At 39.6% G+C, this 15303-nt stretch overlaps 1 long non-coding RNA gene across 1 annotated transcript; it reads left to right on the forward strand.

The window, feature by feature from the left end:
- The first annotated feature begins 12000 nt into the window (after window positions 1-12000).
- LOC119692678 lies at window positions 12001-14396 on the forward strand. The gene is made up of 2 exons (XR_007267315.1): window positions 12001-12577; window positions 13851-14396. It is a non-coding gene; the product is annotated as an uncharacterized LOC119692678 (long non-coding RNA).
- Window positions 14397-15303: the final 907 nt, after the last annotated feature.

A 15303-nucleotide genomic window follows, 5' to 3' on the forward strand; every position in this document is an offset into this window, starting at 1 on the left:
AATAGATTACAGTTTGTAACTCCAATTATTTTTAAGAAGCTAAGGCAGTAACTAATGATTAAAAACAGAAATTTTGCAATCACTTGATTGACCTGTCGTATCAACGATGCACACAAACAATGGATTGAACTGCATCAATTCACAACATTGTCGCAATTGAATTCTTGTAATTCCTCTGGCTTGCGACACTCATTAAGCTTATATTCATCTGGCTTGCAAGATTCATTAACCATATAGGTATTCAGCGTTGACGTCATGTCAATTGATCCGAGAGCCAACAAGTCTTGGCAACATCGCCTATCTTGCATCGTGCCCGTATAAGGGCAACGTCCTTAGCTAGGCGAGATGGCGAAGATAACCCTCGCTGCGGTCTACGAGGCGAACCTAAACATTTGAGTATAGATGTATAACTTGCTAGACGTGGTATGGTACCTGTAATTTGTACCTCGTACTGTGTATCTATGTTCAAGAAATACTCATTTGACATTCGATCTGAATATTTTAGAAAAGAAAAGAAAGAAAAGAAAATATAGTTTATTACAGTAAAGAAAATAACAGTTTCTGAACTAAGGCTAGGACCTACCTATTAGGTATACAAAGATACCTGTGCCAGGCGGCCCTGCTCTTTTATAATTATGACATACTTTATATATATATATGCTAACGCGGTTAGGTTAGGATAGGTTATTTTAGATCAGATACATATCTTTGATCGATACTAGGAGTTTTGAATAACCGCCGATACCTTTACCGTTGCTTTGGCTACGTCTTGTTAAGTGGTACATACTCTTTCTAGTTACACTCGGAGTCGCCCATAATTTATCACATTGAGCTCAAAAGTCTCAAAACTAGGTCGCAAAGAGCCAGCGCTACAAAACTCCGCAGCAGCAAATCTTTGGCCACCTTGATCCACTGACGCAGCCCCTCATGAATGAAATGAATCGTCACAAGATATTCGGGGACAGTGATTCAGAACTAGCAGCGTCTGCCAGCAGACATGTTTCCTGTTTAGCGTGTGTTGTGCGTAATTGTTGCATCTAGATGAATGCTCGACACTCCGGATGTTGACGGTCGTGGTGTTGCGGCTGGCATGACGGACTGTTTGTAGCTCATTGATGCTCCACGTCATCCGTGCAGAATGCTGCAGCCATTCAGACGATTCGGAGGCACAGGAATCCATAACAACATCAAAAGAACAAGATGAATCTGACCGAAAAAAAATTATATATCTATACAACAATACAACCATGTAAAGCACTAGCTTTACCAAATACAATATGTTGTAAATTGCAACGCAGTAGGTATGTTTTAACAGTATTTGAATGGCCTACTCGATTATCGAAGTCTTCTACTAATAGGTACTTACAAATATTTTATGTTTTCAGAAACACGATTTATTTATGATAATACAGTTATGGATGCAGTCTCGTATGAAATCAGAATTGTAATGCGATTCGATACAGCGATATAAATGGTGATCCCCTGATACATAAATGCAATCGCCACTTCACAAGACCACCAACAGCAGTTAGCTGCGATCCTTTTATATCTCGACTCATATTGCATTTGCAATGTAAAGGCCATCAGACAATGATGTAAGGATATTTTCCTTGTGCAACATGTCGTGATCTCCGACCTTGGTGGGAACTGGTTTAGTCTATTTGTGAAGTGTTGAGTCACTGAGACGTTACGGCAAGTGATTGACGAGATGCAACGTGAGACCTTGTACCCGCAATATGTGCAATGAGAGAATTGAATAACGAAAACCATATATCTAACTACTTACATTATATCTACGTACGTTACTATAGCAGGTTGAATATTGTACTTATTTGCTGCTACTTATTATGTGGCTTAGACGTCCAGAAATGTTTATGGACATTATACGCGCATAGTTTTTTTTTTGTCGCTGCCATCTATTCTATGCTAACAGGCGGCTTTGATGAACGCCTTGTTTAGTAAACCAGTTTATGAAACCAGATACCTACATGATACATAGGTAACGAGTATCTATTTACTTACCAAAGTACTCCGAAATTGCAAAACAGTAGTAAATGACTTGAAAAGGCAAGACACATAGAAACGGTGTTACTGCGTAGTGTTTTAAGGCATTTTAATTTCAAATGTGTACCTACATCATTATTTTTTTCCATTAGAACACTGGAAGAGAGTTGAATTTCCGGCGTTGGTATTAATTTTAACTTAATTAGTACACTCGAGTCCGCGTTTTTCTAATTTAGGCAGGCTGTTAGTAAAAACAGAACAGTGAATTAACTTCTATAATTTTGCACCCACCTTCATCATACAATATCACTGCCTATTGTTTGTCTGAATGAATTTACATTTCCCAGCATCTATCTTTATTGTTACATAATGCCCTTATGCAACTGAGTCTACTCGTCTAGTCATTGCGATAGTCACGATCTTGACCGTGGATAAGTTGCTTCAACATGAAGGCAAGCGAAGTGTAACTGCCTGCAAACCTTTGTGAATTCAGAGTTAGGTAATTTGAAGTGTTATGCAGCATAGAAAAGGCTCGAGTTATAAGCTATAAAGTGGTAATAAAATGGACGGAATCTGAGGAAAGTGGTTTGAATAGGATTGTCGGTTGGTGTGGGTTTAAATGCACTTTTTTTTCAACACATGCGAGGCGGTCGCTGCGGTAGACTCACTGAATAACATTGAATTCCTATCCTGCCAAATATAGCAAAACGCATCGCTGCTATGATTGGTCTTCGCTCCGCTTGAAAAAGAAAAAATACACAGAACCACCCAACTGCCTCGCACTGGCCGAAAATACACGCCTCTCCGCTTTCAAATTTAGAACGCCGGAACTCCAGACAAAACTGTGGCATTTATAAAAGTGAATCTCGCCTATTCGACCTCATTTGAACCCGGGTCATCTGGTGTTTATTCTGAAGAGCAAGGTGGCTGTCTATGGTTCCGAAGGGCAGCGGCCGCTGACCGGGTGAATGGCCTGGATGCTGGATGCACGGGGCTAGTTCCAAGCTGGTTCTCATTGTTGTCTCGGAGGCGAGGGAAAGGAGGCGGGCGCTGTCCGTTACTTTCAAATGAGGTCGAAGGAATACACAAGGAGGTTGTAAACTTTATTAACTCGAAAAAGAATCCTATTTATAGCCAGCATTGTAATGTTAAGTAGTAATAAACGTTCCTTGTCCATGCGCAAGTATAGTACCGAAATAGCTTTTTCTAAATTAGGATTAAGTATGTTAGTTGAATAAGTTTATAACGCCCACTTAAATGAATTTTTGTACGCATTTAGATCACGTTGTGAAGCCATGTCAAGGAAGAAAGTATTGTAAACTTTTGTTGTTTTCTTTTGTTCGTCCGACGTCGATCAAGTTTTACTTTGCCTGCGTTGGTTCAAATGTCACGCTGCGATCCACGTGGAAAGTATTATTATTATACGAAACCACGGTACTGCAAGCTATAGCTTACCTCATGGGTTTTTCATACTAGATACCTATACGTACCTGTTTATAATTCTAAATTTACCAGAGGTGCTCGGATCGCGTTGTTCTATGTGCTGAATAGCTGAAATCAAAAGAAATAGCACGTGGTTACTTGTGACGATATCCTTTTGGTGTTGCCCGATGTAGAATTTTTCACGGCTTCCTTCCAAGTTCCAACTCGTCACCAAAATGAAAATATGGGCACACTATTACACGCACGCCCAGAGGCGAAAAAGTTACACTTTATGTGACATCATCATTATTTGTTAATCATCATTCATTCATTGCTTTTGAACAGAACGTCCATATAATTCTCAACTGCAGTTCCTCATAAAATCCAAGTAACATTATACTGAGCTACATAATATCCGCCATTGAATGGTAGGGCGGCGGCTTGAAATCCGGCCATTGTGAAAGGTCAAGTCAAGTCACGAAGTGGAGAAATGCATACAAGTTGGGCCTCATAATGATCTCGACTGACCTTTGCCGAGGTTCATGGTCTTTAGGGTTTCGAAATGTATTTTATTGATAGACGCTTTGTCTTGTATTGAGCATAGTTTTGGTCATAAGTAGTCATAACCATAACGTCATGTTATTGCTTCTATTGCTATAAATTGAACGATGCGTTTGTCACTCGTTATAGGTATCTTCAATATTCATATTGTTTTCGCAGATAATAATACATATATCCATTATATTTCTACGACATAAGAAGTAGGTTATTATTTATTTATTTAATTATTTATATCCAGATTGTTCACCACACCAAATAATTAAAACTCAAGCTTTCTAACCCAGTTGACATTCTTTGCTGAGATGCCTACCTCCATCACCACTTTTGCTTTTTCGTTTTATATTTTCTCGAGGATAATTCGATGACTAAGGTAAGGTAATGAGCGGAGAACCCAACCATCGTTGCGGTTTGGCACACGGAGCCTATAGGGGTCACTCAATCGACGAACGATCGAACAAAAATGTTCATACGATTGGCACGCTAAATACAACTAGATAGAGCCGTGGTTCTCCGAAGCTTCGGAAAAACAAAACTGCAGCGCTAACCACGAATCTATGTCATTGTATTAAGCGTGCCGATTGCGTGATAATTCTCGTTCGTTCGTTCGTCGAATTAGAGAGTAACCCCCCTGATTTGACATTCTGGTGGGGACATCGGATTCACAGACCTATTCTGCGACTTGCAAGCCGTGGTCAGTGTGGCCACAGCTTTTAATGATGGGGAATCCCTGTGTGGAAACTTGCTGATGAGATGCACTGTCCCATGGTCTTTTGTTTGATGAAATAAACTCTGAGAATTATAATGGTATCTATGAGATACAGCTGCTTCGTCATCAGCCAATAATCGTCCAATCAAGCGCCAATATCCTCTATCTATCTAAGATCGTCGGTCATTGCGCTGGGTGTTTTATTTTGTGTCTGCGTATTCGTGGTATCTTTTTAACCGACTTCAAAAAAAGGAGAAGGTTCTCAATTCGTCGGAACAACACGACTTCTAAGGGAGGACATACTACCTTGCTGTAGATTTAAAGCAGCCTTCTGAATTTGCCCTCTTACATGCTGTAGTAGTCGGTATCTGCTCAGTAGTCAAGAATAGGCGTTCAGTCGCGACCTCGATGGCGGCGCGTGGCCAGAAGTCTAATGACCAAGGTGTGATGACCACCTAGACACGGACTTTGTTCGAGGGTCATTCTGAGCAGCATTATCCTGGCGTGATTGTGTTTGTGGAAGGTAAAACCTGCATCGATTGGTTTCTGTGCCGTATATTCTAGAATGTAGATGTTCTGTTTGTAATTTTTTGCACGTTCAGGGGAACGGGTTTTCTTGTGTATAATTTCTGTCCTCCGAGGTATCTGGAAGAAGTTACCATACCATAATAAGGCCGCCATTGTACCGTCTGTTTTGAGGATTTCTTCCCGTAATTTCTGTGTGTTGTGTGCTATAAAGAATTATCGATCTATCTACATTATTACACAGTATATTTTACATACAGGTTAGCAAACTTCTATGTTTAGTGTTCGATTTATGTACCTACCGATAACTGCTATTAGTTCAGCTATGGCATTTATAGTATTAATATACTGGGCCTGTATAGCCATGAAGTCTTTGATTAAACTCCGTCCTTCGCAGTAAGTAGGTATATGATGATTTTTCCTCAACCTATTTATACTTACTTGAATTATCCATGAGAAGTTGTATACCAATAAATGCTAAAACCAATAATTACTAAACAGAATAGATGATTTTAATTTTGCTTGTTCGACTAATCAAAATCTTTCCGTGTTCCGCCCCATCATTTATACGAGTAGTGTACAATAGCCACTAGAATTACTGATGAGTTTTTAAATTGGCTTGCATCGTCAAAGATATTTTAATACGGACTAGATGGAGTGTAAATTCAAAAGACATTTTCAACGAAATAACAGGTCACTTTCCCACTGAGCACTTAATTTGACTAGTTCGGTTCGAAGATTTGTGAATTTATTTATTGGTACAATGTTCGTCAATCGGTTGATCTTAAAACGGGTTGACAGTAAACAAAATGCGTACAGTTAGTTTAGCTTTGTTCTTGTATGTGATACTATATCTATACCACAGACCTGTATTTGAGTAGACAACGCAAGTGCATGTACTTCGCGTGTAAAAAGGGAGTAAAATTATCTTCCTTTAGCGCAGTGTCATTAGGGACGTTCCTAAACTAAATCGTTCAAGTGACGTGACTGACGTGACAGTAGGTATAAAAATAATGACAAGGAATGAGACAAGCGTTGTCTATTCAAATATAGGTCTGTGATCTATACTCTGTCCATTATATTATTGGTGTTTAGACAGTTCAAATCAAATACATTTTTGACGACTGCAAAGGAAAACCAACTTTACTTATCAGACATAAGGAAATGTCAAAAATACAATAACATAGTGGAAGCTCTATAGTTCGTATATCGTTAATCTAAGTGTATTGTGGATCCTTGCTGCCCTGTCGAGACGACTGAATAACATTTTGATATGTTCTTAGAAATTATCCTTAATAATATATGGGGACATCTCCACACACGGCCATCCGACCCCAAGCTAGGCAGAGCCTGTGTTATGGGTATCGGACAGCTGATATATCTACACAAATACATAGATAGATACATATTAAATATAAATATCAACACCCGAGACTCGAGTACAAATATTCGTCTTTAAACAAATATCTGCCCCAGCCGGGAATCGAACCCGGGACCTTCGGCATAGCAGTCAGGGCCACTAACCACTACGCCATTCGACCTTGATTTATACTATATTTTGTTGGATATAACTTAGCATCCTTATTGACTAATTTCTAATTTTATAAACAAGATTTTCTATAAGCACCTGACATGCCTGTAAGTACAACCTTAAGTAACTCTATTGTAAATGAATTTCTTCGCCCACCCTGAACTAACTAATGTTCTTCAGAAATCCGCCTCAAAATTGCGAGAATTATACCCACGGCCTTATCATTATCACCCTTCCTGTGTCTGTGACCTTGAAGTTCAATAGTAAATCGAAGGTCACCCATATCTACAAGAATAACTTATTGGTATCTAGGACTAGTCATATGTAAGTACACCTATACCTACTCGTCAAAGGAAGTGCCAACTTGTCTGAAGGTCTGTTTACTAAACAATTCATGTTCCGCCCTAAAAATCCAAAACGTATACTTAATGTTTTTTAGATTACTTACAAAAAATATTTAAGAAATTCTGATAGCCTATCCTGGAAAATATATGATCAACATCAACAACCCGCAGCAGACCACCGAAAAAGATATAAGTATATTCGCTAATGAGTAGATATAATACTTACAAATACTTAATAAAAATACTTTGCCCATATCATTCCACCAGCAAAAGTGCGATGATAAGGCAATAGATATTCGATAGGCATCTCTCAGACGGTGGGTGTCGCGACGTAGGCTGTATTCAAAGTTGCCTCCTGATTATGCTAAAGGACTGATGAGTTTCCTTGAAATCAACGTGGAAAGAATCCAGAACTTATAGAAAACATGATTGCGGATTTCAGTTTTGGAGTCAAACTTTTATAGTTTTTTGTAAAGTCTTCAAGCTGTGATGTAGTGTACGAATCACTTGCAAAGTAAGATTTATACCAAAATATACACGCAGACTCGGGTGTACCCTCTGAAAATCATTCCAAACTGACAGTGCTACGACATCATCTTGGCTGCAAGATGTCACGTCATGATTGCAAGTATTATTTTAAAGTTTCTAATAAATAACCATTACATACATACTGATAGCATTCGTGCTATGCCGAGACCTCACGCCATTGGTTAGTATTCCGCGTAGATACAACAGAAGGTTGTATAAAGGATACAGTTTCAATTGTTATTCCGAGTGAGCGCCAATCCCCGCTTCCCTAACTCAAGCGGACTTCTAAATACTACGTGACTTTTAATTTCTATCGATACTGTTTGTAATTCTGTACTGATCAAGTGCCTTTGTGCAGAGGTCTCAGAATCGTGTCTGCGTTAAAACTCGAGGATTGCGTACTTGCCAATAAAAAATCACGATAACGCTCTAAAACCAATAGTTCTTTAAGGCCAGCACCACTATTTTAGTACTTTTGAATTGCCTCAAAACAATCCGAATCACCTTTAATTTAAGCGAAAGCGATAGCTGCATAGTAAAAAAGCAATACATTTAAATGAAGTATTAGAGCTTCAAGGTCGCAACCTTCACTCAGTTAAAGAAACGTCGCAGTTTGATTACGAGTGTGCACGTTATCGCCGCATTCTTGCCACGGACCGGCGCGAATGTCACATAATATTATTGTGTTCTAGTGATAGCCGCCTGAAGTATGACATAACCCCCGTGACAGCCACCCTCAAGGTGACTTTGCGGTTATCGGTAGACTCGGGCGCAACTCGTTTGCTGATGTCATCTTCATCTTTGTAATAAATCATAGGATCATTACATTTTAGAGCTATTTACTAGTGGTTAGTAGATATTATCATAAGCATGACCCGTCATATCTAATAAGACACATAGGACTTGAAGTATAGACCAAGCATGTCCCAAATCGACAACTTTATTAGTTGCTATCGTACTGACTAAAAAATCTGTAAAACCTCTTCGTGTATTTGTGGTAGATGTTGGTTAGCATTTCTGTATTTCCCAATATTGCACTTTTCATATTCATAACATGGAAACGTTACACACGTTCACGACAGTGCACCTGTACACTGCATGCGCCGAAGTCGTAAAAGCGGCATTTCCACAAACAGTCTCATCACGTTCTGTGTCGAATGATGCAACGACGTCCATTTCAACTTGGTCCCAACTTAAACCTGGTTTGCTTCAACCTCCCCAGTATTGGCAGGGTCCTCTTCGCTTGGTTAGTTTTTTTTATATTTTGATACCGGTGGAATGCAATTAAACATGTGTGCGTGACGAATCGTTATCGGCGTATGTGCCCTTGACAATGACTGGTGTTGAACGTGCCGATTGTTCCGCCATTGTTTTAAGACGTCATCGAGAAAAAAACGTTGATTATAATTTTTTTAAATAATGTTTCTAAAGAAACGTGCAGCATAAGGAATGACTGACAACTTTATGGGATGAAGTAATGTGCCGCCGCGCCGCCACTGTTTTTTCCAATATTGAACCAGTTTAGAGTCCCATGGCATCCCTGCCTGGCTAATTTAATTCTTGACACAGTAACACCATCCTTCATTGTCCTCCTCTGCTTCCTCAAATAGTTCCTATTTTATCTTCTCAAAGGTTTTCTTTAAAAATCGGTCATCCTTCTCTATTAAGGTCGTCGTGGGAGCGAGGGAGAACAAGTTGCAGGTTGCTGTCGTATTCTGCGACCTGTCCAAGGCCTTCGACGTAGCCAACCACGACGTACTCGCTACCAAAATGAATTACTATGGCATTAGTGGACCTTCTCTCGCCCTACTGACTAATTCCATGCGCCAGAGGTCGCAAGTCGTAGTGGGCGAAGGAGGTTCTATTAGGTCTGATCCGCTGACTACAACGATGGGGGTAGCCCAGGGTTCCTCGCTGTCGAATATTATGTTTTCGCTCCTCCTGAACGACCTGCCCCAAAGCATCGATACTGCGCACATGCTAATGTACGCGGACGATGTGGCGGGAGTAGTCGTCGCTCCCAACATCGAGCAACTGGAGCAGCGTTTAAACGAGACGGCTACAAAACTCGCTCAGTGGTTTGGAATGAACGGAATGGTTTTGAACATCAGCAAGACCCAGTTCATACATTTCAACCTTGCTGGCCAACCACCGAAAGCCATCTCGGTACGAGCGGGTGATGCAGTCGTCGAACAAACCAAAGCCGCCACCTTCTTGGGTTTTATACTCGACAGAGGGTTGACCTGGGATGCTCACATCGATAAAGTTTGCGGAAAGTTGGGCAGCGCATGTTTCGCGCTGAACCGCCTGGCGCGCACCGTGCCCGCCGAGGTGGTCCGCACCTGCTACTTCGCCACCGTGCACTCGCTGCTGCAGTACGGCGCCGAGCTCTGGGGGCGCGCCGCCGACTGGGAGCGCGCCTTTAGAATGCAGAAGCGGGCCGTCAGAGCCATCGCACGCGTGTCGCAGGACACCTCCGCGAGGCCGTACTTTAAGTCGCTAGGCATCATGACGCTGCCCTCCATAGTGATTTACCAGGTAGCGATGTACGTCCGAGACAACTACGACTCCTACCAAACCCACGGCGACGTGCACCATCGCAATACGCGCCGGGCCAACAAACTGATGGCCCTGGGCCGCGGGCTGGCCAAGTCTGGGAAGCTCACCCATGCCATGGGACCCGCGGTGTATAATAAGCTGCCTATTGCCATCACGGAAGCACCTAGCCATGATCGGTTCAAGTCCGCACTAAAACGCTGGCTTGTCGAGCAAGCGTTCTATAGATTTGACGAATTTATCAATTGAATGTTCGACCTAGTTAATCTTTTATTCAATTTAAATTAATTAAATTAATTTTATTAACTTATTTATACATTGTGTAATAATGATTATTTTTATAATCTTATAATTATATTGTGACATTATATCTACTAAAGGTAATTAATTATTGGTAATTGTAAATTATTATTATATTATTATGTATTTAAATTTTGACATGTAATCGTAATATTATGAATAAATGACTTATGACTTATGACTTATTATAATTATTATCTGTAAGGGTGTAAGTACCTGCACCGGGCTCACATGGAACCTTTGTTTATGTCACCAAGGTCTAAACTGCCTCCATAAGCTCAAACCATTTTTCCCACCACGCTGGTCCACTGCGGGTTGGTGAGTTCACACATGTAGATTTGCTAAATCTACATAATTATGTAGGTTTCCTCAGTATAAGAGCACCGGAAGGGCTAGTACGGGGCGCATTTAGGACGTGACAAGAGTTTTGCATCGCGCTCACTCACATCGCGCAATCTCAAGAGCGAGCGCGACGGAGAACTCTTGTCACGTCTTAATAGCACCCTGTGCTACAGGTATAATTGTACTTTAAAAAAAGGTCAAAAATGAATTTATTGTTAAAAGCAAATCTTTAAAAAAATTACAAGGGCCCTTGTATTTGTAGTAGGGTAGGTGGTGAGTAATCTGTATTACAACAAGCTACTGTGTGTGTAATTGTGTATGCATAATGCGTAACGTATTTGACAAATGGCTAACATATTTTAATTAATAAGATTATGTACTTAAATTCCTTATTTCTCATCCATCTCTATGGGTTCTACCTTTTTTGGCATAAGATTTATTTGCCTAATCTCGTATTGCATAGTAACGTTTGGTCAAAGTCTCGTTACGCCGAAAATCGTATGGCATAAATCTCGTTTAGTAAAAAGTTATTTCGCATAACATTGTTTAGCCTAATAATGGTATGGCCAAATCTTGAATAGCCTAATAATGCTATGGCATAGGTTTATTAGGTTTATACAAAGTAATAATATTCGTTTGGCTTTAACTTTGACGGAGTGTCTCCCTACATAGCGCAAACTGGTGCCTTGTATTGTTTCCGCTGTTTGGAAAACGCTCCGCTCCGCTTCGCTGCGCTCCGCTTTGGTTTTGATGAACATGTGCACCTAACACGCTCCTCCTCGCTTTGCTCGTCGTCGCACCTATTTTTAGGTTTCGATCTCATGGGGTTTGTAATAATTATATTGGTCGTTAACTTTCGATTTTTTGATCATACAATATCGTGATTTTCGGGATGTAGGAGAAAAATACCACAATTTGTACATTTACTACATACTTAATATATTATTTATAAAGATAACATTACGAGAAACAAGATTATACATAGGTATAGACGAACATAAATTTGAGCAAACGAAACTTAGGTGTTTAAAGATTGTGCCTAAAGAGTTTTAGACGAAACGAGCCTTATGCCACATAAGTCTTGGCAAAGTGATGGTTCGGCCAAAAAAGTTTAGACCATACGAGTTATGCGAAATGAGTTTTGGTCAATAAAGATTATGCGAGATGAGCGGAACCCATCTCTATGTTCTTATGCTTTCATCTGAAAGTGTGGTGCAATGAATCTTTCAAATGTAATTAATGAGGATTAAATAAATAAAGAAATAATCATTAGACGTTGATCTACACATCCGAGGAGGGCCTATTTCTGAAAGAAAATATAGGTACTTTATTATTTAGTTTTCAGCTCGACTGTACCTTGTAAACATTGAGTAGTTTCACATTGTGACTATTTAAACGTTTGGATAAGTAAGACACGTTTTCATTGTCATCGTCAGGCCTGTGTCACTCCGCCGTAGGTATGAAACACATACCTGCAGCTCCCCGCCCGCGCCCCCCGCAGCCCCCTCGCGCGCCCCACAGCCCCCCAGGCGGGGCGGCCACTCCGGGAGGGCCAATCACAATCCAGTCGGCCGCCGCGCGCGAGACACGACACACGTGCGCGCTATTTCTTGTTCGACGACCTTCAACGTTCTCTTTTATTTGCAAGATGGCCACCAAACCAAAGAAGCAGAGAAAATACTGTGCAGTATACAGTTGTATGAAAACGGATCGTGAACCAGATTTAAATTTTTTTCGTTTTCCTAGAGATGCTAACAGGTAAAATCTATTTTGGTTCATATTATACCTCTTAACCTTACCTTAGGCAGGCCTGTGTCACTCCGCGCGTGGGCGGCGCAGGCGCCCGCCGGCCTGGCGCCTGCCGCCTCTGGGTGGAGAATCTAGTCGGCTGCCGCAAGCGGAAGACGATACACGCGCGCGCTATTTGTTCCTATTTCGTACTAGTTTATGAATAGAAAAATGGACATAAAAAGAAAAAAAGCAGCAAAAAAATACTGTGCCGTATATAATTGCTTAAATTCGGATCGTGATCCAAATTTAAATTTTTTTAGATTACCAAAAGATGCTGACAGGTAAAACTAATCTTAGTATTTTATTGATTTCTTCTACGTTCCTTATTTGAAATGAAATTAATCCGAACTACAAACCCTTTTTTTCTCCATGTTGAACAAAGTCTATTCCAATTTTATTTTCGTTAAAGTATTAAATTTACAGACACAACTACCTTCAAAATGTATTAATGAATCGATTATAAAATATGAGCTGAGTGGGATTCGTGCTCAACTAAACTAAAACAGAACATCATGATCAATTAATTCATCTCAATATTATCACACATTATGAAGAAAAAAAACATTTTTTGACTGAAGTAAATGTTTTAGGTAGATATAGGTTCCTATCTACCTCTTTCTTTTACTTCAAATAATAGATCTATGAATAGGTCTTTAAGTATGAAATTGCCGTAGCTTTTACTAGTCATTTCCAATAGAAAATAAGTTTGGAATAGCTTTGTATTCTAAATTCAAATTAATTTTGTTTCAAAATCATGACATTATTTTTACAAACTTAGTCCGTTGCTTAGTAAACGTTGTAGTCTGTGGTGCTGAGGCAACCCTAAGGTGGCTTCTTTTTCAATGCGTATAACCACGTATAACTTATTATGCACCGTAGTCCAGTGAAATAAGGCGCATATTCCCTCAAAAATTAATTGGTAGGTTAGTAAATAAAAAGGTGTGCGGCTGGAACGCGATCTAAATTAGATCTTATTGCTTAGGGTATGGAGTCATATTTCTTTGCAAGCCATTGCGAAGATGGACTTCTGTACCTGGTACTAGTTATTATTCTGTGCCTTAGGTACCTACCTCTTAATTTTAAATATGTATATCATGGGACAATCCACACAGCGCCCAACTAAGCGAAGCTAGAACTGTGGGTGCTGCTGCTAGGCCACTGATATAATACGAAGATACTTTTTTGCATTTTATTACATTCCGGTTTTGTCCGTTTAAAATATTCTGTTTGTTTATTTCAGGCGACGGACCTGGACATTGGCAATAGGTAGAGAAGATTTACTATCTAAATGTGATACTATGAATCACACAAGTTATCATGTATGTTCATTGCATTTTGAAGAATCAGCTATTAAAATTGTAAAACAACTCAAAGAAGATGCAATCCCAACTTTATCCTTACCTGATCTATCTGAAGATAATAAAAAAGCAACTAATTCAATTGAGACTCAAACAGAAATATCTCTGATATCGACAGAGAAAACACAAGCATCAGATTTGCTCAGTGAAGAAGAAACGTCAAATAAAAAAAGAAGAAAAAGAAAAACAAACGATAAATTGACCAGTAATTTGAAACGAAAGAGAAAGGCAAGAATTGATTAAGATAGATTAAAAAATAAATTACAATACCTTGTTCGTGTTTTCCAATTGTACATCTCTTGAAATGCTACACCATTGACCAGACTGCGTATATGCATAATTGAAATTTAATAACCGTAATTCTAAACAAGAAATATGTAAATGTAACTGTTAGTTATTATCTATGATAAAGATCTATTATCGATATACTTCTATTTTTTTATTTCTATTCCGCCTTACCCGTACCCTAAGCCCTACAGTTGTGGTGCTGTGCGCTAGATGGCGCAAGCAGTATCTCTGAATAGGCAACCCTAGTCCGCGGTTCTTTCAATAATCAACCGTAGTCTAGTGATAATATAAGTAATTAATTATGTAAATGAACTAGTGCTCGACTGGAACACGAACTAAATTAAATGATATTGTTTATCAGATTGAGTCATATTTCTTTAAACAACTTTGAGAGAAGTAAAGCTTCTGTACTAGTTATTATTCTGTGTCATCGTCTATGCTATGGCCATGTGTGTGTGTGTGTGTGTGTGTGTGACTACAACAATGGATCGGTTATGGCCAAGGTTAATGTGGTGCTACTCTATGACTCATGGTTCAGCTCCATCATTAAATTATAATCCAAACAAATTAGGACTAAACTAATGGACGGCTTACCTGTACGAAACCTACCCTTACCTTACCTTACCCTTACCTGTACCAATACGAAATACCTGTGACTATTACACTCTAAACTACCAAGTACCTGTGACGATAAACACATTTAAATGAATTCAACTCGTTCGAAGTTCGTCGGCCACATACCTATACAATCATGTTTATTACATTTATCGTCAGTCGAATATTAGTATTATTTGTTTCAGGCAGGTTTATAATTAATTTTATACCTGCAGAAATCCAACACTATTTCATATGAGGTTTACAGTACGGTTTAGAAATGCAAGCGTTATGGACCAAAACTGCTGATTTACGTTTTACGTGAAAAATATCAGAAAACACTGCACTGTTGCGCGGGCTTCCATGTTGAGATTTCCCCGAGGGTACTTTATGCAATTTTGTGGAAAGTTTCAGTGCCGTTTTATTCAGACTGCACTTTATACTCTCAGGCTG

This window comes from Plutella xylostella, chromosome 18 (assembly GCF_932276165.1).
Source record: "Plutella xylostella chromosome 18, ilPluXylo3.1, whole genome shotgun sequence".
Classification (NCBI taxonomy): Eukaryota; Metazoa; Arthropoda; class Insecta; order Lepidoptera; family Plutellidae; genus Plutella; species Plutella xylostella.